We start from the raw sequence: 25,839 nt of genomic DNA, 5'->3' as shown, positions 1-25,839 counted from the left end.
TATATGTTTGATATGTTGTCTTTTATTTGATCTAAATTACAAATGATAATCCTTCATATTATCTATAGTTTGAAATAATGTATTTTATCTTGATATGTATTGCAAGTGAGAATCATTTATGTATATCTACTAACTTGACTCATTGTATCATTTGATCTATATTGCAAATCCTGCATTATATCTATATGTTTGATTTATTGTCTTTTATAAATTTCTATGAATATCAAGATTTGGCATTGCATTGCATATTGTATTATAAGAAGAAGACATAAACTTTTCCATTTATCATGGTCCGATAAAGAATTGGATGGGTTGATAGGGTTGTGTAACACGCGCAGGCCACGTAACGGCGTGGATCAATCTTCATCCCTTCCTATTGAGAAAACCCATGATAACACTGGAGGGATCAACACACATATCAGGGTTGTATAACGCGTGCAGGCCATATAACGGCATGGGGTATGACGTGTTGAATCCCAAATGGAGCAATACGAATGTCAAGGCTATATAACGCGTGCAGGCCATGTAAGCATGGGGCATCGTATTGTTTCCAAATAAAATAAATAATCATTTTGTACATTAGCATTATTGCATTATTTATTTCATTTCATTGTATTTCTTGTATTATTTCGATACATTATTTCAAACATGTCGATATCTTGTTGGATTTGATCTTGCTAAGTTTTTTGAAACTTACCCAATATTTTTCTTCAAATGGTGAATGTGTAGGGTATGACTTTGAAGAATTGGGTCGTGATACAGAAGAAGTCCATATTGCTGATGAACTTCGTTCATATATTATTTGTTAAGCACATAAAATATGTTTTTTTTATCTATATTTAAATAATTATGTAATTGGTGATGAAATGTTTTATTTGATAAATGTAATAGTCGAACCCTTTATTTTTTATATTTTAGAATAATGGAAACGTTCAGTGTATTACAATTTAAAAATATACTTCCGCTGCTTAAATATTCTAAATACTTTGAGTTTGATGTTATAAAATTTCTGGTCTATTTTATCACGACTGGTTCACTACCTAAGGAAAACCGATTCTTGGGTTAAGTATCGACCTAATTTCCCATATTGGGAATCGAGACGTTACACCATCGCATCTATTATGTTCCACTTTTCGTTATTTGTGAACTCCACCGGCCGAACACTGATGCCAGACAGTTATCTTTTATCAATAATGCCTTCATCTTCATTTTCCATAATGAGAATTTCGTGCCGACAAACTTGCCGATGTCGATCTTTGCTGTCATTGCTTCTATCACGAACTGTTTTTGGCTGCAGAATAACTCCCACTATTTCACGTGAAACTTGTCTTCTCATGTTATCTCCAATTAGTATATGGTTGAACCAAAATGCACCAGGAAAATTTTCAGGAAAACCTGGAGGGACACAAGCGGTTCGCTTAAATACCAGACTCAGACAAAATTTTTCTAGACATGCACTTAATCACTCAATACACATTTCTAGGATACCCGAAAAAAACCACGTGAAATTGCGACTTCAGCAGCACCTCCGTAGGATGAAAGACAATATCTTACTTTATTTTTCTGATGTGAAGGATCCACCTAAATGACAATCACAAAGCATATTATAAGTAGATACTCACACCCTAAACCAAACAAACAGACCCCTAAGGAATTTTCCTTTTCTGATGCGAAAAATCAGACTATGCTGCAACCACGAACATACTTCAGAAAAACCTCGTTCTGATACCACTGTCGGGTTATGAAAAACCCACCGAATAGAACAATCAACAAATATGAAAAAAGAAGAACACAAGAATATATGGGCAAGAGAGAAAACTATATATAAATAAATATACAAGAGGAAAGATATTTGGGATGATTAAAGAAGGAGGAGGTTTTCTTTTATAGCCTCCTCCTCTCCACATATTCCCACATCAGTCGATGTGGGACTAATATTACAACAGTACTTGTCTCTTTCAATTCTTTATCTCTCCTCTTAATTTCCTCTTAGTTTCTTCTTTTCCAATTCAACGTTAAACCGATCATTGTTGACCACACAAGGTTCAAAACTGTTGCATCAGCATTAACTCTCTTTTGTCTGTTTTAAAGCTCATCAGATAAGCAAGAAGCGACCATTTCCAACTTCCAATATTAATCCTTCATAATCCGGCCCATCGTGAATCCGTCAGTCAGTCAGACTCCCAAATTAATACATAAAATGAAAACACGAATAAAAAGTAATTATGTAAAATCCTCTAAATGTTGCGAATGCTGTTAGTCAGCTGAGCATCAAATGCCTAACGCCAACAGCACCGACCATGGATAAACACCACTAAACCATAGATGCACACTAACTTAGAAGGGAGAATCTTGTGCCGAAGATTTTGGTACGAATAAGAATTCAAGAATGTAATTTTTTTCATGATGTTTTATCTTAATAATTAATTTAGGTTAAAGTGTAGCGAAATGGAGTTGTGAATCCGTCAGTCAGTCAGACTCCAATATTAATACATAAACGAAAACACGTATCAAAGGTAATTATGTAAATATCCCACACTAAACAGAGAGACAGGGGACAAGTCAGAGAGGGTGACGCAATTGAAGACTTTGAAAGCTCCACCAAATTACAGTCGCTCTTCTATCCCTTTCTCGTTTTTTACGATCGTCGAGCATTTCATCCAAGTCCTTTTCCCATCAGTAAATGTGGGACTTTTCATTTAATGCCCACGGGCTGATGGGTTGATTCATTGAATTCAACTTTTTGACACAGAAAACATGTTTGATCGCATTTAGTGGAAAACAACATCGGGAAACAAAAATGAAAACTGAGGATATGAACCTCCTAGAATAAATGTCTAGGATGGGTTTCTTGTGTTGATGGGGACGTGTGTAATGTTGCCAAGATGTTAGTAGAAAACGACCTGGAAAAAAAATTAACTGAGAAGACAAAAGCTCTGGAACTGATGTGTTGATGGGACGTCTGTAATAATGCCAAAGATTGTTCGAGACGGCTTAGTGTGAGATATTCCTTTTCTAATGTGGAAAAACCTCGCTCTGATACCACTGTCGGATTATGAAAAACCCACCAAATAGAACAATCAGCAAATATGAGAAAAGAAGAACACAAGAATATATGGGCAAGAGAGAAAACTCCACTATATATAAAGAAATATATGAGAGGAAAGATATTTGAGATGATTAAAGAAGGAGGAGGCTTTCTTTTATAGCCTCCTCCTCTCCACATATTCCCACATCAGTCGATGTGGGACTAATATTACAACAATACTTGTCTCTTTCAATTCTTTATCTCTCCTCTTAATTCCCTCTTAGTTTCTTCTTTTCCATTTCAACGTTAAACCGATTATTGTTGACCATGCAAGGTTCAGAACTGTTGCATCAGCATTAACTCTCTTTTGTCTGTTTTAAAGCTCATCAGATAAGCAAGAAGCGACCATTTCCAACTTCCAATATTAATCCTTCATAATCCGGCCCATCGTGAATCTATCTGTCAGTCAAACTCCCAAATTAATACATAAAATGAAAACACGAATCAAAGGTAATTAAGTAAAATCCCTCAAAATATGTTGCGAATGCTGTTAGTCAGCTGAACATCAAATGCCTGACGCCAACAACACCGACCATGGATGAACACCACTAAACCTTAGATGCACCACTAACTTAGAAGGGAGAATCTTGTGCCGAAGATTTTGGTACGAATAAGAATTCAAGAAGGTAATTTTTTTATGCTGTTTTATCTTAATAATTAATTTAGGTTAAAGTGTAGCGAAAAGGAGTTGTGAATCCGTCTGTCAGTCAAGCTCCCAAATTAATACATAAACGAAAACACGTATCAAAGGTAATTATGTAAATATCCTACACTAAGCAGAGAGACAGGGGACAAGTCAGAGAGGGTGACGCAATTGAAGACTTTGAAAACTCCACCAAATTACAGTCGCTCTTCTATCCCTTTCGTTTTTTTATGATCGTCAGAGCATTTCATCCAGTCCTTTTCCCATCAGTAAACGTGGGACTTTTCATTTAATGCCCACGAGCTGATGAGTTGATTAATTGAATTCAACTCTTTGACACAGAAAACACGTTTGATCGCATTTAGTGGAAAACGACATCGGGAAACAAAACTGAAAACTTAGGATATGAACGTCCTGGAATAAATGTCCAGGATGGGTTTCTTGTGTTGATGGGACGTGTGTAATGATGCCAAGATGTTAGTAGAAAACGACCTGGAAAAAAAATTAACTGAGAAAACAAAACCTCTGGAACTGATGTGTTGATGGGACGTCTGTAATGATGCCAAAGAATGTTCGAGACGGCTTAGTGTGGGATATTCCTTTTCTGATGTTGAAAAACCTCTTTCTGATACCACTGTCGGGTTATGAAAAACCCACCCGAATAAAACAATCAGCAAATAAGAGAAAAGAAGAACACAAGAATATATGGGTAAGAGAGAAAACTCCACTATATATAAAGAAATATACAAGAGGAAAGATATTTGGGATGATTAAAGGAAGGAGGTTTTCTTTTATAGCCTCCTCCTCTCCACATATTCCCACATCAGTCGATGTGGGACTAATATTACAACAGTACTTGTCTCTTTCAATTCTTTCTCTCTCCTCTTAATTTCCTCTTAGTTTCTTCTTTTTCAATTCAACGTTAAACCGATCATTATTGACCACGCAAGGTTCAAAACTGTTGCATCAGCATTAACTCTCTTTTGTCTGTTTTAAAGCTCATCAAATAAGCAAGAAGCGACCATTTCCAACTTCCAATATTAATCCTTCATAATCCGGCTCATCGTGAATTCATCTGTCAGTCAGACTCCCAAATTAATACATAAAATGAAAACACGAATCAAAGGTAATTATGTAAAATCCCTCTGAATGCTGTGAATGCTGTTAGTCAGCTGAGCATCAAATGCCTGACGCCAACAGCACCGACCATGGACGAACACCACTAAACCTTAGATGCACCACTAACTTAGAATGGAGAATCTTGTGCCGAAGATTTTGGTACAAATAAGAATTCAAGAAAGTAATTTTTTTCATGTTGTTTTATCTTAATAATTAATTTAGGTTAAAGTGTAGCGAAATAGAGTTGTGAATCCGTCTGTCAGTCAAGCTCCCAAATTAATATATAAACGAAAACATGTATCAAAGGTAATTATGTAAATATCCCACACTAAGCAGAGAGACAGGGGACAAGTCAGAGAGGGTGACACAATTGAAGACTTTGAAAGCTCCACCAAATTACAGTCGCTCTTCTATCCCTTTCTCGTTTTTCACGATCGTCAGAGCATTTCATCCAGTCCTTTTCCCATCAGTAAATGTGGGACTTTTCATTTAATGCCCACGAGCTGATGAGTTGATTCATTGAATTCAACTCTTTGACACAGAAAACACGTTTGATCGCATTTAGTGGAAAACGACATCGGGAAAGAAAACTAAAAACTGAGTATATGAACCTCCTGGAATAAATGTCCAAGATGGGTTTTTGTGTTGATGGGACGTGTGTAATGATGCCAAGATGTTATTAGAAAACGACTTGGGAAAAAAAATTAACTGAGGAGACAAAACCTCTTGAACTGATGTGTTGATGGGGCGTCTGTAATAATGCTAAAGAATGTTCGATTTTGCTTCACTTAGGCGAGTCGTTGGATAAACTCAAATTAATCCTGGTCGTTAAGAAAATTTGAGAAGGTTATGTGAGCAAGTCGATCAATTTTCTGTTTATTAACCGAACCATCTCAAAAGACCAGATGGACCAAACGAACCGAAATTATAGGTTATTCAAAATCATTTGAAAAACACCAAATCAAAAGGGTTTTACGCTTTTCAAAATTGTTTGAAGAACACCAAAAAACTATTAAATGCCCAAGGGCAAATTTGGAAACTCACTATTAGAGCGGTTACAAAATAGGGTTATATATTTTGGTAACCACCGCATAATTGAGTGTGATTGTATTACGTGAGTTTTCCAAAAACGGCGTTTCCCATCTCTCTCTCTCTCCCTCTCTCCAAAAAACGCAGGAAGGAGAAACCTAGTGGAGGTTTCCTTCCTTTGCCTTAGATCATTCTTCCATCTTCTTTCCACACGGCATTTGGGTTGTGGAAATACTTTCCTTTCCTTGTGATTGTGGAATCATCCCGGTAGAGATTTGGTGGTGGAACGAGAACGTGGATCCAGATTTACTTCCGCTGCGAATATTTCATAAAAGGGAAAGCGAATCCAGGTAAGGATCTTTTCCTTGTCAATTAAATTGAATTGATATATTTGGAGTATTACCAACATTGGCATCAGAGCCATTGGTTCCCACGATTATTTGTTCCTCCCCATTGTTTAATTTCATTGTATGGATCCAATGGGAGGATCAAGGGTTTATGGAAACCCACAGAGAATCCAGGGTTTAATACGAAACCCATGGGAGAATTGTTAGGGTTTTTGAAAACCCTTATGTTTTGGGTTCGGATCCAAATTGGAGGATCCTTGTAAATTTCCCTTATGATTTTTTTGCATGAATTGATAATCCATGATAATTTTTTTTTTGGGATAATTACTGTTGCCCCCCTGTAGTTTTATTTTATTACTAATAAAACCCTGTTCTTTAGGGAATTACTGTTTCCCCCCTTCCTTATAACGGTGTTAAGTTGCCGTTAAGTTTGAATATGTAATGTCTAATTTGCCCTTCATGAAAATTAAAATATCAAAAGATGATACTACCTCATTTATAAAAGCCAGATTAAATGTCAATTTTACCCTAAACTTCATTTATTTTGAATTAATGAAATGGTCAAAATTCAAATCCAATAAACTTCATTTATTTTGAAAATATTTTAAGTGATATTCAGTTTCCAATTTGAGTTGAATTTGATTTTCCTTCCTCTTCGGTTTCTATTTGAGTTTTATTCAATCATTCTTTCTTTATTTGGTGGTGGTTTTTTTTTTAATAGAATAAAACGGATTATAGTTATTTTTTTTCTCCACAGTTAATTAAGGGTACTACTGTAACTTGACAAAAGGGTAAATAAGTAAAGAGATAAGTATAAGGGTATTTTGGGGTTTTTGAGAAAATATAAAGTTGCCACATCATCAGTAAACTAACAGAACTTAACGGTAGGGGGGCAATAGTAATTGTAGACAAAGTCAAAGGTTGGATTAGTAATTTTGAAAAGTACAGAGGATACATTAGTAATAAAATCAAAGTAAAGGGGGCCAATAGTAATTATCCCTTTTTTTTTTTAATATTTATTGCTAGATTTTTTTCATGTGTTTTTGGATGATTTTTTGGGTGAAAAAAACGTGTTTACCGTTTTTTGAAAGAAAAAACCGAAAAACGCTGTTTTTTTGTCATTGTGGACCAGACGAACAACCGGTCGCTTGTCTATTGTCAGACAGTACACAGTGGTCGTCCGTCTGGTTGCAGAAATCCAAACGGATTCCTAGACGGAGAGCCGTCTCAGAATCCGTCTGATTTTTTGTCCAGTTTTGAATGTGTTTCTATTTACTGGACATTAATGGATCACAATCTATGTGATGTTTGAGCATTAAGGGCCTAATGGGGCCTAGTGGGAGCTAATGATGTAGAAGTGTTCTGTGTGAACCACCTCATAACATTAACATGATTGCATGTTTTATTTTATTAAAACAGTTTTTAATTATGGGTCTATCAATCATGTTTCTTGCACAGAATGAAACTAGGGTATAAGTCTATGTGGGTTTGCATGAGAATTTGATTGAATGTTTGTTAGCATCTCTTTTGGTTTAAGTGCTTATCACATAGGTTGACTATGCTAGTGTGATTTGTTGTTGCATGAGTTGTGTTTTATGCTAGAATAGTTGAACTCATCCTAGTATATAATGTCTCTAGAATAAATGGCTGCTACCAAGAGCATTGTTGCTGACTTCGCAAAAGGAGATAAACTGAAAGAGAGGAATTATGACCTCTGGCACCGAAAGGTGCAATATCTCCTAGAAGAGTAGAACATGTTGGAAACCATAAACTAGACCATGTCCCCACCTGAGGAAGGTACCACTACATAGTATCACAGGGACCTTGAGCTTTACAATGCTTGGAAGAGGAAAGACCAGGAAGCTAGGATTACTATCCTAAGCTCCATGAGGGATGACCTGATGCTTCTATTTGAGAAGCATAGGACTGCAAAGTCTTTGTGGGAGGCTGTGAAGTTCCAGTACGGAGGGACTTCCACCACAAGAGGCCGCCAGCTCGGACTCACCTTTGACGGTTATAAGATGCGCCAGGGTCACACCATGAGGCAGCATATAACCATCATGTCGAACATGAGTAGTGAGTTAAGCGCATGTGGGCGCCAAAAGGCTGATGAGGAGCAAGTCTCCGCAATCATCAGGTCATTGCCTAAGTCTTGGGAGCATATGAAGATCTTCTTGACTCATGCTGATGAAGTCAAGACTTTTGATCAAGTTGCCAAGCACCTTGAGCTAGAGGAGGATCGGATGTTGGCCGATGTCCCTCACACTGAAGTACTTGCTGCTGAAGCAAGCATTAGTAAGGGTGCAGGCTTCAAGCGCAAGAAGGAGAGAGCTCAACCTCGGTGGTCTAGGCAAAGTAACAAAAACAAGAGTGGTTTATGAGACATGGTTTTTAGAGTTGTATTAGAAAACAATTCTTTGGTTTGTATCTAGGTGATATAGTTATGGTTATGGTTTTCTTCATAATGGTTTCATTGTATTGGATACAATTGATTATTCATTTAATTCTAGTAGTGCTTTTGTTTGCCAAAATACTGTGTGTATTGATTCTAATTTATAGCATGCTAGACTAGGACATATTGGCTTAGATAGGATGAACAGGTTGGCAAGAGAAGGTCTCTTAGGCCAAGGTTCACTATCTGATTTGCCAACCTGTGAGTCATGTGTGAAATCCAGCCCAAACCTAACCCGGGATACCCTATTTGTTTTGGGATAAAAAAAAGACTTGTTTAATGTTAGACCTTGAAGTTGGACCTTGATTTCAATGTTGTTATCCTTGAAAGCCTTAGGAGGCCATATCCGGCCTTATCCTTACCCTGACCCGGCCCGGAATTTGTATTGGCTGTAGATCCAATGACCCAAAGTGGTGGGAGAAGTCCTTGTGGACTCTTTTGGTTGATGATTTGGTGTCGTAGCCCAAGCCCATGGACATTAACGATGATGCCCCTCACTTGAGAGCATTGTCAGTGTTAGTTTTGAATCTACGCACCGAAGAGGGGTGAATTAGTTGAAATACCTAATGAACTCCTGTGCACAATCCAAAGGTATTCTCCAAAACTATACTTCTTGATTGAACTATAGGAGAAAATCCCATGCAATTTGACCTTGTATAGCCCTCCAAGTCCACACCTTAAGTTGCTGAACTATGTCTGGCAAATCCTGCTTGCGCATCGAAGAAGGTGAGCTTAGTTTATGGACCTAATGAACTCCCATGCTTGATCCAAAGGTATTTCTGGAAACTAGACTTCTTGATTGACTTGTAGGAGAAAACCTCACTCAATTTGACCTTATATAGCCCTCCGAATCCACATCCGAAGTTGCTGAACTATTCCTGAGAATTCTGTTGAAACTACTGTTGGTCAATACCATCAACCAAGACCATCGACCCAAACAAACCCAAATTCGAGAAAAAGGTGCTTTTTGGATATTCCTTCCTCCTTTTAAGTGAAACCTTGAACCTAAAACATTATTTCACTCATTTCAACATCTGAGAATGTGGGAAGGCTCCTCTTAGGCTCCTCCTTGGCTTGGGTGATGATCTTCTACAAGAATCATTGTCTCTCTTCTCTAATTTCTTCTCCAAGGTATGTAATCTCTCACTCTCTCTCTAATCTACTCCTACCCCATCTTGTTCTTGCTACTGAGTTCGTGAAGAAGGTGCTGCAACCTTGCAACCACCTCTTCTACAAGCTCTTTTGCTTTGATTAAACCTCTCTTTATCCTTTCCATGCTATGATTCTCATACATGATGTTCTTGCTTTCTTATTTTGATTTTCCTCTTCTTACAACATGAATTCATCTCTTAATCTGATTTTCTCTTTCAATTAGGTCTGATTATATGTTAGTAATTGTCTATATTTTGTTGTTCATCATTCTATTGATTAAATTCCTAAGTTCTCTTGCAATTGCAATTGATTTCATTGAAGAATATGATTCTTGCAAGTTTGAACCTAGGACCTCAAATTGGGGGTTTTCAATTTGACCATTGGATCATGTTAATTCTTGCTACGTAGTCTCCTGCTATTGTTCCTAGCATCCCCTTCAAGTTTCGTATCGGTCCGAGACCCGAAAGATCAATTTTGAGCCAAAACCCAAAAATCCAACTTGCTGTCCGAGACTCGTTGGTCGATACCATTGGTCGATACCATCAACCCAATGTATCAACCAACAGAGTTGATGTCAGCAACTTTTTCCGAAGATGCCCATCGACGCTTTCCTGGATCATTGGATGACATACATAGGACTTGTTTAGTGGTGTTTGGCTAGGATGTCCCTGTCATATCAGACCTGAATCGGAAGGGCATTGAGGCCGAACGACCCGTGGTAGTAGTGTGGATTTGTGGGCGCTCAAGACCGGTAACCATCCCGTGAGAGGACATAAATCGCATTGCGGATACCCGAAAGGGGCCATTTATTGGTAGGGTTGCAAATGGCTAAACTTGGGCTCATGGGCCCTCAAGACCGGTGAAATGATCCGTGAGGGGAGGTGAGAGCTTCCCGTCTACTATTTGTGGATGACCAATAGGGTTGATGAGTCCGGTGGGTAATATCCGTGACTCTAGTGTGAAGGATACCGGAAAGGATCCCGAGAGGGGAGGAATGGACGTATCTGGAACTGACATGATATGACTATGTAGATGACTTGCATTGGGCTAGGCTTTACCTTGACATGCGCCAATACTTAGACCAAATGGTGATGTGAGAGAGTGGTGACCGAAACCCCCAACCATGGATTTGTCCGAGAGGGATGCAGGACCCAATTCCCCCCGGTGATGACTGAGACTACCTAAAGAAGTATGGTGCTATGACTTAAAGCATGTCTACCCTAGATGACCAGCATACTTAGAGTTAGATTCATGTTTGCATCATATGTCTCATATCATATTGCATCATGCTATGCTATGCATCATATGATTTATGTTATTATGGAATAACTTTCCTTGCTGAGTTCTTTTGAACTCACTCCTTTTTGCAACATATTTGTTAGACTTTTCTGCAGGTACTACTACTGTTGATTGTGACGGTCAACACTTTGAGGACTAAGTTGGTGACTCATACCACTTTGACTACAGTGACTACATCGGTGAAGGCTATCAGTTCAAGACTCATATTTGTCAGGAGTAGATCCGGCCTGGCTTAGTTTCTTATGATTATGTTATTGAGGAGACATTGTATAAGTTAGAAGAAACTGTAACTTAGTTGCTTACTTTTTTATTTCCCTTCTTTGGAGATCTGGTTATAACCTTTACCTTATTTCAATCTACCTTCCGCACATGTTTGTAGGAGTATATTTCCACTATACTCTATAGCTGTCTTTTGATTTGGAACTTGTTATTCTGCACTCTGATGTTCTTTGTGATCCTTCTGTGATCATTTCTTAACTTTTATTATTAGATTACTTGAATACCATAATTTGTTTTTGCTTTTGATTATATTATTGTGCTAAGTGGATATGATGGTTCCTAAACTAGATCTATTGGGCTGTGGATCACTCCCGGGTAACCCAGATAGGGTACCCCCTGGGTGGATTTAGGGCGGGATGTGACATCATGTCTAGCAGGAAAAGCAACTAGAAAACCATTTGAAAATGCTTTGAAAGCCTCTCTTCCTTTAGAACGTATCCATTCAGATGTGTGTGGACCCATGAATGTGCATACTAGAAAAGGACAGGCTTATTTTATCACATTCATAGATGACTATACACGGTATGGTCACATTTATCTAATTTCTCATAAGTCAGAAGCTCTAGAATGTTTTAAGAAATTCATGAGCTTAGTTGAGAATCAGTTAGATAAAAGGATTAAAACTCTTAGAACGGATAGAGGTAGAGAGTATCTCTCTGATATGCTCAAAGGGTTGTGTGATGAAAAGGAGATATCTAGACAACTTACTATTCCAGGGACTCCATAGCAAAATGGGGTTGCTGAGAGGAGGAATAGAACCTTGCTAGACATGGTGAGATCCATGATGGCGCGAGCAAATCTACCCATCTCTTATTGGGGAGATGCTTTGCCGATCGGGCCTATATCCTCAACAGAGTTCCAACCAAATCGGTTCCTTCCACACCATATGAGTTGTGGACCAGAAGGAAGCCAGATTTGAGTTACTTGCGCGCATGGGGATGTACAGCATATGTTCACTCTACTTCTCACCAATATGAAAAGCTTGGACCCAGAGGAAGAAAGTGTATCTTTGTGAGATATTTTGAACCCTCAAAGGGCCATGTCTTCATTGGACTAGATGAGAATGAGAGGAGAACGGAACTTGAGTCTAGGGATGCAACATTCTTGGAGAATGATTTTCCATCTCTTTCGAGAGTTAACAAAGAATCATCGGAATTCTTTGAGATACAAGATAGTGGTCTTGTCACTCCAGGGATTCAGATTCTGGATAATGAACCTGGGGTTCATCCAGAAGATCCTAGTGGGAGTGGGAGTGCAGATGTGATAGCTATTTCTGAGGGTGAGCAATCTGACATGCACTTGCGCCGTAGTGGGCGCAGGCTAGTTCCTCGTCGACGTTTCGACATAGAGGATGAAGCCTACATGGTAACTCCTGAAGAGATCGACTGTGAGATGACTTCAGTCGATGAGCATGAATAGAAGAGCATGCAGGAAGCTCTTGCGGGTCAAGCTCAAAGGAATGGTTGAAAGCAATAGAGGAAGAGTTGGAGTTGATGAAAGTTAATCATGTCTGGGACTTGGTTGACTTGCCGCCGGGCCGAAAGGCAATTGGGAACAAGTGGGTTCTCAAGATCAAGAGAAAGGCGGATGGATCTATTGAGAGATTCAAGGATCGTTTAGTGGTTAAGGGCTACACCCAACAAGAGGGCGTTGATTATGAGGAAACTTTTTCCCCTATGGTTAGGTTTGCCTCAATTCTCCTCATACTAGCCATTGTTGCTCAGTTGGACTTGGAGCTTTATCAGATGGACGTAAAAACTACTTTTCTCAATGGAGAACTTGAGGAAGAGATCTATATGGATCAACCTCAAGGCTTTGAAGCAAATGGACTTGAGCGTAAAGTGTGCAAGCTTAAGAAGTCCATATATGGCTTAAAGCAAGCATCTAGACAGTGGAATGTGCGCTTCCACCAAGCTATGATGGAAAATGGGTTTTCCATGCTTAAGGAAGACCACTGTGTTTACACCAAGAGATCTGATGGTAATTATGTCATTCTGACACTGTACGTAGATGACGTACTTATGGCTAGTAATAGCAAGGAGCTATCGAAAACCATTAAGAAATGGTTGTCCTCCGTATTTGATATGAAGGACATGGGTGAAGCAAGCTATGTGCTTGGTGTCAAGATTGTCAGAAATAGGCAAAAGAGATTACTGGGTTTATCTCAGGAGACCTATATTGACAATGTTTTGACGAGATACCAGATGCACAACTGCAAACCAATTGATACTCCAGTGGAGAAGGGTTTGCATTTGAGCCTTGATATGGGTCCTAAGACTCCAAAGGAGAAAACCAAGATGGAAAGAGTTCCATATTCCAGTGCAGTGGGTAGCCTTATGTACGTTATGATTTGTACTAGGCCGGATATTTGTTATGCAGTGGGTTTGGTTCGTCGGTACCAATCAAACCCAGGCATAGAGCACTGGAAAACAGTCAAGAAGATATTGAGATATCTCAGAGGAACGAGTAACTACATGTTGTGTTACCAAGGATTGGATTTGTGCTTAGTTGGCTATAGTGATGCCGACTGGGCTGGAGACATTGATGAGCGCAAATCAACATCTGGATATGCTTTCTTGCTGAATGGCGGGGCCATTTGGTGGTGTAGCAAGAAGCAGGCTTGTATATCCCTCTCGACCATGGAAGCAGAGTATGTGGCATGCTCAGCTGCAATTCAAGAGGTTGTTTGGTTGAGGAGATTCCTTCGACATACTGGGATTGTGATGACATTCAAAGAGGCTGCCCTTGTCTACTATGATAGTACGACAACTCTTAGCTATATCAAGGACCCCATGTATCATGGGAAGACCAAACATATACAGTTGAGATATCACTTTGTTAGAGACATTACATCAAGGAAGAAAGTTGTACTTAAGCACATATCTACTAGTCAGATAGTAGCTGACCCTCTTACCAAACCTATAGCCAAGGATGTTTTTATTTCTCATGAAAAATCCTTGGGCTTGCGTAGATTGTGATTTATATTTGTACTGAGACTTTCTTATTATTGAGTAATATGAGTTCATTCCAGCATTTATTTTATTCACTTTCTGTGTGATTGTGTTTTTCTAGCATAAAACAAGATATGTCAATAGGCAAGAGAATGGCTCACTCACACAAGCATTCGCCTCTGGCGCCTTGGAGGCGAGCAGAGATGAGACGGATAGTGAATGACTTTGTGTAGGTCAATTCATAATCATGATGTCGCCTTGATTTGGAATCAAGATGAGTTTCTCTATTGTGAAGAGAATCGACATGAATGTTCCCATGTTGCCTATAGGAGCCAGTGCGAGTACTTTATGTGGCGCTAGGGTGGCGACAATAAAGCAACTTGGGTTAGGCGCAAGAAGTTGCGACTAGACTAAGACCTGTATGGTGTTGAGATGGACATACGTTCTATTGTATATAGAATGCTCAACCATAGCACGTATATCATACTATGTGTGCTTAGCGATCATTGGAAATGAGATGATGGATCCCTGCTCCTCTCATTGTGTGAGTCCTGGACCTTATGGTCCATTAGTGTTCTTAGTGACTTTCGATGACATCATGAAACGAAGGATTGATGTGGCTACTTTGCGGTGTTACCTATGGTCATGATAGATTCGACCTAAAGGGGCACTACCGGGAAAGGAGTCAATCCTAAGTGTAGTGATGGTCTGGGGCGAAAGGAAATGTTTGATTCAACTGCACCCTAAAAGTGTTTGCTGGCGCCAACTATATGTGTTACAGTAGTGAACATTTTAAGGACAAGAAGGTGATCTCTCAGAGGGATCGAGATACCTTCAGTCTGGTGAGTTTGAATAAACCTAGGACACTGTGTTATACTAATGCTTATTTGATATGTTTCTTTGAGTGATGTGCCATTCTGGCTTTCTGGGAAGGTTTCTAGTTTGGGGCTCACGCGTGCAGGTATATCACCGGTCGCACAACCCATTTTGCCAGTATGACTTGTGGATATTAGTGTCTGGGACATAGGTGGTCTATGTATCTAGGATACATAGTGAAGAGATCAATATATATGTATATCTGGGATATACATGTGTGTCTGGGACACAAGAGGTCTATGTATCTGGGATACATAGCAGAGAGATTGAATATGTAAATATGGGATATACATGTGTGTCTGGGACACAAGAGGTCTATGCATCTGGGATACATAGCAGAGAGATTGAATGTGTATATCTGAGATATACATGTGTGTCTGGGACACATTGAAAGATTAACACTTGCCCTTGTGCAAGTGGGAGCTGTTAGAATTTATTAATATAATTAATAAATTAAATGCCCAAGGGCAAATTTGGAAACTCACTATTAGGGCGGTTACAAAATAGGGTTATATATTTTGGTAACCACCGCATAATTGAGTGTGATTGCATTACGTAAGTTTTCCAAAAATGGCGTTTCCCATCTCTCTCTCTCCCTCTCTCCAAGAAACGCAGGAAGGAGAAACCTAATGGAGGTTTCCTTCCTTTGCCTTAGATCATTCTTCCATCTTCTTTCCACACGGCATTTGGGTTGTGGAAATACTTTCATTTCCTTGTGATTGTGGAATCATCTCCGTAGAGATTTGGTGGTGGAACGAGAACGTGGATCCAGATTTACTTCCGCTGTGAATACTTCATAAAAGGGAAAGCGAATCCAGGTAAGGTAAGGATCTTTCCCTTGTCAATTAAATTGAATTGATATATTTGGAATATTACCAACACTACCCATACTGTAGGAGCTCTACAATACCTTACTCTCACGAGGCCAAGAACTGCATTTGCAGAAAACAAAGTTTGCCAACACATGCATCATCCTGCCGTTGACAATTGGTTAGCAATAAAGCGCATTCTATGCTATTTGAAAGACACCACCTCACATGGCATTATGTTACACCTTCCTCCTCTTTCTAGCTCAATGCGTATGGTGATGCCGATTGTGCTGGAAATCCAACAGATCGGAGGTCCATCAGTGGTTGCTGTGTTCATAAAGCGCCAAATTTGTTCTCCTTGAGCTCCAAGAAGCAATCTACCATGGCCAGGTCATCCACTGAATCTGAACACAAAGGTGTTGCAAATATTGCGGCTGAATTGATTTGGATTTGCCAACTATTTCAGGATCTAGAGGCTCCTAAAGCAGCACCTATGTCCTATTCCATACTGCAACAACATCGGTGGAACACATTTAGCAGCAAATCTCCTCCTCCATGGCAGAACAAAGCATATTGAGATCGATTACCATTTTGTGAGGGAACAAGTGGCATCCAAGAGGCTCTGGATTCATTCTTTTGCAAGTGGCGATCAAGTTGCAAACATCTCACAAAAGACCTCCCAGCCCCATGATTTTGCACATCAAAGGACAAGCGATTTTCAAATTCAAATCTCTTCAAATCAAAGAGATTCAAATTCAAATTTGAAGGATTCAGGCATGGCAATGTATCCAGTTCTACAAGCTAGCTAAAACTGTTAAAGAATTCAGCTCTATCTCTACTTCTCGAAAAGGGCAAAATCTGTGGTGAAATCATCTATAAATTATTACAGCCTATCGTCACAGTGAGATGCGCAACAATCAGCACTTAATATTCCTTGTCTATAGGCATTCCTTGTACCAATTCTTCAAGAACTCCTCGGCTTCAAGGGGTTAATTGGTATAGTTTTGTTTTGTGTTACAGATGGATTTAACTCCATCAAACAAGGGGGTTTACATAAACTTCATTCAAAACAGGTGAGGAAAACAGAAATAAGGAACGAACGTCAGAAAACTTGAATAAAGGACTTGTGTTTTCCAGATAGACAAGTTTTACCTGAATTCAATAAATGAGTTAAGATAAAGCAGGACTTCAATGTCATACATATAGTGTGGCGAAGAAATCTCAATAAACTATAGTAGTAAGAGTGAGTGCCCACACTAATCCAATCTGCTACATGACATATTGGTGTGCAGAGATTCTCTAAACCTGCTCAACTTCAACTCTTCTCCATCATGTACGATCCTGTTACTTCCCTTAACCTTAATGTCAAGAGTCTTTTAAACTGTACGAAGTAAATGGGCAGAACCCAAATAAATAAATCCATTTGCTTTCATTTTAATCTCATATTCTATTAATGATTGATAGCAGGACTGCATAATTTACATCTTACCATGATAGAATTACAAAAAAGAAAAAAAGGAAAAAACAGATTTGAATAAATCCCTACTTGGATACAACAACTCTTGATCTTTTCATCTTACATCATAACCAATGATGAACGGAATAGAAAAAATATGACGAACCAGGAGACCCAGAAATGTGAATGAAATCAAAACTGCTGGAAATCTAGAGCATTGACTTCTCCGGGAAAATCTCTCACTCAGTTCTAAACACATTTCTTTCCCACTGAAACAAATTAACCTGAATTCTTCAAATCTTTATAGGATAAAATCAGCGTGTCTAACCACCTCAGTCCAAGGGCATTTGAAAAAATCACAATAAGAGCTTGACATGCATGCATGGTGTTCCTCCAATTTCTGTAAGTCAGTCAATTCTGATGAGAGGTCCTTCCATGGCTGGTAAAATGTCCTGTACAAGATAACCGATACATAGTATAGTACAGCTACCGGTTAGCCAGAGAATTAAGTTGAATTATTAAAAGGGTTCAATTCTCTTCTACAATGGGGTACCCAAAAAATGCCATAGTACTACGGCTGGTGGAATAAAAAATAATGGGCTAGGTCTATTTCTGCAGCATTAAAGCAGATCTTATAAATTTAATTAAATAATCCAAAATAAAGCTATGAGGTCCTTTGGGATGGTGGCTTGTATCAAGTGATATTTCAACAGTAAATAAGAAATTCTATAGAAAATAGCTAGGAAATTATATGCTTACCATCTCCATGAAGATTTAGCTTCAGCAGGGCAACGAATCTGGGAACATAGGGATGCCAATATCTCTGTTTCTGTCCCAAACAGAAAATATAACAGTCAATTTTAATTGGAATGCAACCCTTTTCAGTTGTTTACATTTTCTAAGTTGGGCAACTCAAGGTACAGAAAGAAACAACAATTAGAGAGAGTCAGAGAGAGAGAGAAACAAACGAGGCATCCGCTGCACAAAATAACATAATGTTAGTCCCAGATTGACACTGAGAGGGGGGTGAATCAGTGTCTTCAAAAATTCACCACAATGTGGCTGGGTCTACCGACATGTACCACCACTCGCATCAGGCACTCCAATATGTGCACAGAAATAACAACGCATGCCCGAGTTTCGTGGTTCCCAATTGCCTCTCCCGGAATAATCCCACCTGGGTTTCGTATATTACTCTCCTTTTAGATATTTTGACTACTACAACGGTCCGAACACAATCTGTTATAGTCTAAATGCAATTAACAAGGGCACCAACCCCAACCTGAAAGCTCCAACTTGCTAGGTCACATTATTTTGATGCTACAACATCCAGAACACAACCCGCTATAGTCTAAATGCAATTCGGACAAGGGCACCAACCAACCCTAGAAAGCTCCAACTTGCTAGGTACAATGTAAACAATAATTCAAGTTCCCCAAATTACATTCATGAGATAGATTCTTCATCACTAAACATGACTGAAAATAATAGACAATCACTTGTGAATACGGGTTACCTAACTTGTGTAAGATGCATGGTAACAATACTTGTTTCTCTTTTTCTCCAACTCTTTTTTTTTTTCTTTTCAATCTTTTTCAGTTTTCTCTCTTTAAAAAGCCATACAACCATGTTCCTTCTTTTCTTCTGTTGCTTCTCTTTTTTCTCTTTCACTTTCTTTCTTGTTCAAGAAAACAAAGACTTCTTATTCCATGCTTAGATCTCCATAGCAACCAACGTCTTGGTTGACTCACGCTATTCCAAGCTCTAAGTCCACTCTTTTGCTGGAGTTTGCTCTCCTTTATAGATTAATTTAACTCGTAGTTTGAATAAACTCGAGTTCCTATCTGACTTAAACAATAGTGTTTTAACGTACAAATCGGACTAACTTGAGATCTCCAATGAACAATCCCACCGTTGGATTTGAAGATCAAGAAGTCTTGAAGCTCTCCTAAAATCAGCTAATCAGACACTGGATGACCATCCGATGAAGAGGTTGATAAAACTAGACTCAGTTTGAATCAAACTCGAGTTCCTATCTGACTTAAACAAGGAGTGTTTTGACGTACCAATCGGACTAACTTAGAGATCTCCAATGAAAATCCACCGTTGGATTTGAAGATCAAGAAGTCGTGAAGCTCTCCTCAAATGGTTAATCGGACCTGTATGACATGATGAAGGGTTGATTTGAGTGTTGGGTTTAGTGATGAAAATACTTTATCTTTTGTTTGAATTCAAATTTTGAATTTGGTGGGTCCCACTTAGTGTTTAACATGGGTAGGTGTTTGGTATCATTAAGAGGGCCTTGGGAGAGGTAAATGGAGAGAGAAAAAGTGAGTTTCTAGTGACTTCTAAAGTGGGTTTTGTCCAAAAACGGGATTAGCTTTGGTGAGTCTTCTTCTTCTTGTGGTTTTGCAAGAAAAGGGTTTCTTCTCTCTTGTGTTCTTCTCATTGCAACTCCATTGAAGCTTGAGCTTGGATTGAAGGGCTTTCTTAAGAGCTTAAGGTGGAAGGGTATTCTAAGAGCTTTGAGAGGTTATGTGACCGGTTGAGGTAACATTGTATCACACTCAAATCTTGTACTATTTTGAAGATTAAAATAGTGAAATCCCTCCGTGGATGTATCTAATCTCGATTATTTCGGATTAGTGAACACGTAAATTCTTGTGTGTTGTTTGATTTCTTTTTCATTCTTGTGGTGGTTTGTTGTTTATTTGCTTTGTGATTGTCTTTCAATTATATTGCACAAGATCTTGGTTTATTTTGTTACTTTGGGTGATTTGTTTAATTATCCGGTTCGTGGATAAGGTCTTGTCTTCTACAATTGGATCGAGATAGGTTTTGTGCATTTATTTTGAAGACAATGAGTGCTCATACATTTAGGGTGGAGCATTTGATGGAAAGACAAATTTTGAATTATGGAAATGAAGATGAAAGATTTGTTGATTCAAAATGGTTGTACAAAGCATTGTTGGGAAAGGATAAGAAACCGGAGGGAATGAAAGATGATGATTGGGAAGAGATGGATCTAAGCATGTCTACTATTCGGTTGAGCTTGTCCAATGAAGTTTTGTTTAATATTGACATGAAAAATGGGGATTTGTGGTCAAAGTTGGAAGCATCTACCAAACAAAGTCTCTCACAAATAGAATTTTCTTGAAGAGAAATTATTTTCTTGTAGAATGAAGGATGGTTCAAATATTTCTAATCATTTGAATGAGTTCAACAATATACTTTGTCAATTGGAAAGTGTTGAAGAAAAGATGAAGGATGAAGACAAGGCGGTGATTTTACTTTGACTCTACCGAATCTTATGATCATTTAGTAACACCCTATGTTGTAGTAAGGGGGATTCTCTTGACTTTGATTCGGTTTGTAGTACATTACTTGCCGATGAACTCCGAAAAAGGCTTCTTTGGGAAGTTCTATGGAGGTGGGTTCGGAAGCTAATATGACAAGGGTAGAGCAAGAACTATGATTCTTCAAAGGGTTCTTCAAGAGCAAGTCAGACATCGTTCTAAATCAAGGGGCATGATGGAAGTACAATTGTTGGTTTTGTGGAGAGAGTGGACATCTTAAAAAGAATTGTTTCAAAAGAAAGAAAATGTTTTAATTGGAAATGAAAAGGTAGAATTTTGGTGAAATTCTAAGAGGAATGTTGTGGTACACATCTAGTGTTATCGAGATGAATGTTGATAGTGGGTTGATTGAATTTCACCAAAATTGGGTTCTTGACCGGTGTAACATCATATGTGCAAAATCTTGGTTTAGACTATGAGCCTGTGAAGGAGGATTGGTGAAATGGGGAATAACTCATCTAGTAGAACACTTGGATTGGATCGGTACCTTGAAGATGTTTGATGGTATTGTTGACACTTGAAATGTTAGACATGTTGGATATGACAAAGGTTTGATTTCTTTATCTACTTTGGAGAAGGAAGGTTGTAAATTTTGAGGAGATGGAGTACTAAGTTTAAGAGGTGCTCTTGTTATCATGAAGGGAATCCGGTTGGTCTCTTGTAAGTTGTTGGGTAGTTCCATTGTTGATGATGTTGCAAATGTGGGGTTGACAAGGAGATGTTCCTCTTAGGTTGTGGATCAAGACTTGGGCACTGAGTGAAAAAGGTATGAAGTTTTGATGGAAAAGAACTTATCCCAAATCTGAATTTTTTAGAGAGGATTTTGTGAGATTGTGTCTATGGGAAGCATCTAGAGGGCTTTTAAAGCGGGTATGACACAGTAGGGATTGTTGATTATATTCACTGATGTTTGGGGTCCATCACCGAATATGTCTTATAGTGGTGCTCATACTTTGTTACTTTCATTGATGATTTTTCAAGGAAAGTATGGGTGACAATTCTCAAGTCAAAGAGTGATGTGTTAATGGATTCAAGAACTTCAGGTTGAGGTGGAGAACAACGTAGAGCATCAAGTTTTAGGACGGATAATGGATGGATATGCAGATATTTGGTAATTTTTGAGGAAGTAGGAATTGTATGGCATCATACGGTTGTGTACTCACAACAATGGAGTGGTGGAACGATGATAGAACATTGATGGAGAGGGTTCGGGCATGCTTAGATGCAAACTTGGAGAAGAGTTGTGGGGGGCGTGTTGACGGTGCTGTATCTTGTGAATAGGTCTCCTTCATGACTTTGGGTGGAAAGACTCAAATGAGGTATGACATGGAACTCCTTGTGATTATTCGGATTTGAAAATTTTTGGATGTGATGCATATGCTTTGATTCAGTTGTCAAAGGAGCAAACTTGATCCAAAATCCAGAGTGCTTTTTGTAGGATATGCTAAGAATGTGAAGGGGTATCGTTATGGGATCCAAGTCCATAAGATCATCATAAGTCGTGATGTACATTTTGATGAATCCTCTATGTTGATTAAGGGGTGGAAAAGAAATGTGATGAAGAAAAATCAATTGTTGAGGATACCCATGATTTCACATGCAACCTACAAGTTCTTCAAATGAGGATGCTCATGATGAAGATGTTATAGATCTTGATGATCAGATGTACAGGAGAAATTGAGAAACACGTTGGTGTTGAAGAGATTTTACCTTTGGGAGGAAGGCCAACAAGACAAACTCGTTTGGAAGGTACAAGGATTGTGTTGATCCAAATACTCTTAGAGCTTTGGTGGCTTTAAATGAAGAGCCAAGTACATTTCTTGAGCATCATACGGATGATGCAAGCATTGGAGGATGCAATGAATGAAGAGTTTCAAGCACTTCAAAAGAACAAGACATGGGATTTGGTGGAATTGCCAAGGGAAGAAAGCCATTGGTTGTAAATGGGTGTACAACTCAAAGAGGGGTGGTGGCAGGTGGAAGGTATAGGGCAGGCTTGTTGCCGGCTTTGCACAAGGAGGTATAGATTTCTTTGAAGTATTTTCCGTTGTGAAGTTGGTGACTATTAGATTGGTGCTTGGACTTGTTGATGCATGACTTGGAGCTTGAACAAATGGATGTAAAACGCGTTTTTACATGGTGATCTTCTTGAAGAGGTGTACATGAGGACGGAGGTTTGTTGGAGGGGGAGCTCTGTCTTGAAGTCCTTATATGGACTTACAAGCTTCAAGACAATGGTACAAAACTTTTGACTCATTTATTTTAAGTCTTGGTTACAAAAGAGTGAATATGATCATTGTTTATACATTAAGTTCTTTGATGATGGATCATATGTGATTTTAGTTTTATATGTGGATGACATGCTCTTGGTGTCCAAGGATAAGCTAATTGAAGAGCTCAAGGATGTTTGAGAGAGGTTTGAAATGAAGGATCTTGGTGCAAACAAATTCTTGGAGTTGAGATTCAAAGAGATAGAATGATGGGACTTTATCACTTTCACAAGTCTTTTGTGAAGAAAATTCTTGAGAAATTTGGAAGTGTAAAGAAAAGGCGTTTCAACTCCTTGGGATCACTTTCAAATTATCTTCAATGATAGCAATCGAGATGAAAGCAGATGTCTAGTCCCTTATGCGTTTGTTGGGAGCTTGATGTTTCTAATGGTGTGCACTAGGCCGGATATTGCTCATGCGGTTGGTGTGTTGAGTAGGTTTATGGCAAATCCCGGAAAGAAGCATTGGGAGGCGGCAAAATGGGTGCTTAGATATTTGAGAGGCACAAGTGACTACTCTATCACATTTAGCAAAGGTGGAGAGCAAGTTCAAGGCTATGTGGATGCTAGTTATTGTGATGATCGTGATAAGGGGCGATCTACAATGGGGTATGTTTTCAAGTATGGAAATGGTCCAATAAGTTGGATGTCTAAGCTTCAAGCAACGGTGGCATTATCAACTACCGAAGCGGAATACATGGCGGCAACCGAAGCTTGTAAAGAAGCGGTGTGGCTTCAAGGTTTGATGGGTGAGATTGGCATTGAGTCAAAGGGTATGCATTTGTTTTGTGATAATATGAGTACAATTTACTTGGCCAAGAACCCGGTACATCACAAGAGGACAAAGCATATATTGGTACAATATCATTACATTCGAGAAGTCATTGAAGACGGAAGGACCCAATTGTTAAAAGTTGGAACAAATGAGAATGTGGCGGATATGCTTACCAAGGTTGTCCAAGGAGAGAAGTTGAATTGGAGTATATCTTCTCTTGGTTTCAAGAAACATGACAAGTAAGTGATTTCCATCAAGGTGGAGATTGTTGGGTTTAGTGATGAAAATCACTTTATCTTTTGTTTGAATTCAAATTTTGAATTTGGTGGGTCCCACTTAGTGTTTAACATGGGTAGGTGTTTGGTATCATTAAGAGGGCCTTGGGAGAGGTAAATGGAGAGAGAAAAAGTGAGTTTCTAGTGACTTCTAAAGTGGGTTTTGTCCAAAAACGGGATTAGCTTTGGTGAGTCTTCTTCTTCTTGTGGTTTTGCAAGAAAAGGGTTTCTTCTCTCTTGTGTTCTTCTCCATTGCAACTCCATTGAAGCTTGAGCTTGGATTGAAGGGCTTTCTTCAAGAGCTTAAGGTGGAAGGGTATTCTAAGAAGCTTTGAGAGGTTATGTGACCGGTTGAGGTAACATTGTATCACACTCAAATCTTGTACTATTTTGAAGATTAAAATAGTGAAATCCCTCCCCGTGGATGTAGCTAATCTCGATTATTTCGGATTAGTGAACCACGTAAAATTCTTGTGTGTTGTTTGCATTTCTTTTTCATTCTTGTGGTGGTTTGTTGTTTATTTGCTTTGTGATTGTCTTTCAATTTATATTGCACAAGATCTTGGTTTATTTTGTTACTTTGGGTGATTTGTTTAATTATCCGGTTCCGTGGATAAGGTCTTGTCTTCTACACAGAGACCCTCAAAAACGGGATTCTTGAGTTTTCTTTATTTGAATTGGATTCTTTCTCTCAAATCTAATTTCCATATCAAAGCCCACTTAAGTTGCCAACAATGACAACACCTTCATTTTAGGCCAATGGAACAACACATAACAAAGTGCCAGGAAAGGAATCAAAGCTTAAAGAATGTCAGATAAATTTCTAACCTCAGTATATATGCTACTTACGTTGCTATCTTACTGTTTCTCATAAACAAGAAAAGCTAAATCATATAGCATATCTCCATTAGTAGAAACTCCACTTAACATATTTAAAGGCACAAAACTGCATGTAGTTGGAAATGCACGCAGAGAGCAGCCTTCTTCTAAACAGGAGTAATTTGTGCACAGAAACAAAATACCTCACATGAAAAGGAAGAAAGAAAAAAAAAATTCTGCAAGAAAAGGATGGCAATGAAGAAGCTTTTTATCAGCTCATGCTTCACAGAATACTGGGTTAGTATATTGAGAGGCTTTCCAAGAAAGCAATCATTTAAAAGATTATCCAAGCAAATTGTTTGTCAATGGGAAAATTAAGACTTATTCCTGTCAAATTTATTATGTTATAAACTATTACCCATTAATGGTAATCGTGAAATGCGTAGAGGCATCAGAAAGGAGCAAGAGACAAAGTGCATGCTGAGATGACTGAAGGAAGGACTCCGCAGTTCGATAGATCCAAGTAACTGCAGGAGGTACAAAATCATAGCAGCCAAGCCAATGCCTTGTCATCACTACTGCAGCTTTCTCTCGGTTCACATTTTCCAATCTTGATCATGTGGTCCAAAAGGGCTTGTGGGGTGTCTAAATTTGTTATTTGTGAAGAAATAGTTTTTGCAACACAAGACTTGGTTGAAACTCTTTCTAGCTAGAATTACTGAAGCTGTAATCCACCGTAAAAGCTTTGACATTAGGGAGTCTTCACATTGTTCATTCACTGAGAAAATCAGGATTTTCAAAATCCTCAGATCCTTTTAAGCAAAGATGTCTGCATGGAGGATGAC

The 25,839-nt window shown here is 38.7% G+C and overlaps 1 long non-coding RNA gene across 1 annotated transcript; it reads right to left on the bottom strand.

Moving 5' to 3' along the window:
* Window positions 1–17,514: 17,514 nt before the first annotated feature.
* Window positions 17,515–25,572, bottom strand: LOC149018357 (uncharacterized). The gene is made up of 3 exons (XR_016172730.1): window positions 25,413–25,572; window positions 18,260–18,329; window positions 17,515–17,952 (listed from the first exon to the last, which is right to left on the bottom strand). It is a non-coding gene; the product is annotated as an uncharacterized LOC149018357 (long non-coding RNA).
* Window positions 25,573–25,839: the final 267 nt, after the last annotated feature.

This window comes from Hakea prostrata, chromosome 4 (genome assembly GCF_041222555.1).
Source record: "Hakea prostrata isolate BN-2017 chromosome 4, UWA_Hpros_2, whole genome shotgun sequence".
NCBI lineage: Eukaryota > Viridiplantae > Streptophyta > Magnoliopsida > Proteales > Proteaceae > Hakea > Hakea prostrata.
Note: the sequence above shows the minus strand (reverse complement) of the source record. Positions and strands in the feature narration are given on the sequence as shown.